At 32.3% G+C, this 3169-nt stretch overlaps 1 pseudogene; it reads left to right on the forward strand.

Moving 5' to 3' along the window:
* Positions 1–808: 808 nt before the first annotated feature.
* Positions 809–2346, forward strand: LOC135320340 (heat shock transcription factor, Y-linked-like; annotated as a pseudogene).
* The last annotated feature ends 823 nt before the right edge of the window (positions 2347–3169 follow it).

The raw sequence follows: 3169 nt of genomic DNA on the forward strand, positions 1-3169 counted from the left end.
CTGAAAAACCTCCGAATGAAATAATGGCAAAAATAAACATTTGTAAGTATACAATAAGATCTTCTCTTTTGTAATTTTGAACTAGAATATTAAATTACATTTGTTTTACTTATACTGCTGAATTACAATTTAAAAAAAAATTACCCCCTTTGGCATTTCTTAAATTTGATTGATTATTTTAATCTAATTTTATTTCAAAAATATTTACCATTTATTTATAAGCATACAAATTAAACTGATACTTATTCTACTCATTTTTTGAATATAGAGCTTCTTAATGTAAAGCACACAGATAAATAACTACTTCCATATCCAAATCAAATTATGTTTCATTTTATTTACAAATGATAATGAAATAATTATAACTTTTTTTGTACAGGTTTCACACAAATTTCAATTTAAATTCCAAAACTTTAAAATTAGTTTATTTATTTAGTGCAATATTTATACTCTGTTCACCAATCTGGTATAAATTTTTGTACAAAAGGAAGGAGATTGGTTTTATTCATAGACCCCAAATTTAATATATTTAAAAAGATTTTGTGGGAATAAAATTTGCAGATCACACTGTAAAAATAAACATCCTATTGGCTTCATTTTAACTGGATGTATGAGAAATAAACACAGCCTGAATGTTACATTTGGGATGCTGGGATACCAGTCATTTGTGTTGTCACAGCTACTCAGGTTGAGAACAACTGTGATGGCCTAGCAGTTTATGAGTGCAGGCTTGCTAAAGCAGCATTTGAAGTTGCAGTGCTCAAAATCATGCAGATTAGAAAAGGAGCTGTAAAAAAAGTTATTTGAGATGGCACATGTTTTTTCAGAAATTCAAGATGTGTCTCCTAAAGATGGACCAACTGGTTCAGAAAAGTCCAGTAGATCTCTATTGTGTGATCAAACATTCTCTGGGGACTTGGACTTGAGGTCTATGATTGAAGAAAATGCTTTTCAGACTTTGTGTAAAGAATCCTTGTAGAAAAAGACTGTTATACACACATTGTGTCTCTGAACCAGATGAAGATAATGATTTTCGTTCTCTGAAATTTCCAAGAAATCTCTGGAAAATGGTTGGGAGTGACCAATTTCAATCCATCTAGTGGGATGATAATGGAAGTTCCATAGTGATTGATGAAGATGTCTTTAAGAAGGAATTTTTGGAAAGAAAGTCCCCTTTCAGAATATTTGAAACTGGATGTATGAAAAGTGTAGTTAGAGAGCTTAACCTTTATGGTTTCAGTAAGTGCGGCAGAATTTTCCAAGATCTGCTTGTCTAGCTGAATTTCTGGCAGAAGAAAAAGAAGTCTCTGTTTTAAATAAGGTATTCAGAAATTTTAGTCACCACTTGATAACTTATATATAAATTTTTTTGTACATCTATCTATGATAATATAAATGTAAAGCTAGATTTTGAAAATTGTATAAAACTACTAAAGCTAAAATTCTTAATTTTTTCCAAAAAATTAGGACTGTGATAAGTATTCAAGGTTATGAGAAACTTTGCTAGCAACTATGAATCTTAACAGAAATCTGAATATAGGTGTTAAAGCTGCTTTTAAAAAGGGGCATTCACCATTACTGCAAATGCTAAAGTTTTTAATTTGATGACTATACTATTTAAATGTGTATTTTCCAAATAAATAATTTTAAAATATAGTCAGCAATGTTCATATTTTGATGATATTATCTTAGTATAGTAAGCATGAAATCTGAGGTTTTATAGATTAGGCTTATTGTAGTCTTGTAGTTTGGTTTAAACTAATACTAAAATATTTCTCTTTTGTTTGTAGCTGCAGTTCTATCATAATCCAAATTTTAAAAGAGGCTGTCCCCAGCTTTTAGTGAAAAAACAAAAGAAGAGTTGGGATTAAAAATGCTTCTCTGGTATCTTCATTGGCTCATGATTTCAACAAGAAGCACTTTAAAGCAGAGGGTAATTTGGATAATCATAATTCTGGTTTTCTGTCTGACACTAGAGGAGAAAGTGCATTTTTACCTTCTCTAAATTTAAACATGCTTCTAAAAAGAAAGCCCGCTACTAGCCACATAATTGGTGATACAATTATTCCGATGAGAGGTGATTTTCCTCCTGCATCATCAATGTCAGTTAGACCACCAAAACAAATTGCAGTGGATCAACGTGCTATTTTAAATCAGCTGACCATATTCCACGTGCACTCACAAAGCAGCTACACTGAAGCAAATGGCAGTGTTGTGAATTTCATTACAACTACAACCACTTCTTTTCAGTACAGCATCTTACCTCCCATACAGAGCAATTATCTTGGACTGATGGTAGATCCTTCTGTTTTTCCAAATAGATATCACAACATATTGGCCAATTAAGGTGCTTTTCTTAACTTCAAGCAGAGTGCAAACAATGGTTTCAAGTGCCCGTGATAGCTGATACATCAGCTAACTCTGTTTCAGGGCCAACTCATCAGCCAACTGCAGTTTATGAACGTCATCCTAATTACAACTGATCTGCCAGAGAACTACCAGATTATGCACGATAACAAAGATTAAAATTAATGTTGGGAAATGTCGACAAATATCTGCAATTTTATTATTTGAACAATAAACATACATTTTTACCTGATTTTTCCTTATTTTTTAAAAAATACACTAAGGGTAAAATGGGAAATAAGTTACCATTTAAAGAAAAAAATTATATTTAATTGATGTGATCATTTGAGGGAACAATATGGGAGTAAATTTGAATACTTTCTTCTAAGGAAGAACAGAAAATGGTAGAATTTGGGAAAGGACTAAAACATGTAGAGAGGGAAAAATACTAAGTTGCTTCTGGTTCATCCTGGAAAGGATCAAAAGTGTTGTTAGTATAGGTTGGAACAGGAGATAAATGCAGGAACCAGCCCAGGTATTATGGTCTCTATTATGTCATCCCTGGAATCATAAAACTCACATGATATAGTCGCAGATGGCACATTCAGCATGTGGTAGAATTTCAGAAGTAGTTTTATCTATGGTCTTCTTTGTGCTGTTCTCAAAGCATTCCAATTGGTGCTTTCATTTCCTCCCCTCAAGAGTCTACACTATATTTTCTGGTGAATAGTATATTTTGCTTTTATGTTGCAGCCAAAGACAAGCTTAAGTCCTCAGAATGGCACTTAATGCCTTTCCAACTCTAAGCCCGCAAACTCAACAT

This window comes from Camelus dromedarius, chromosome Y (assembly GCF_036321535.1).
Source record: "Camelus dromedarius isolate mCamDro1 chromosome Y, mCamDro1.pat, whole genome shotgun sequence".
Taxonomy (NCBI): Eukaryota; Metazoa; Chordata; class Mammalia; order Artiodactyla; family Camelidae; genus Camelus; species Camelus dromedarius.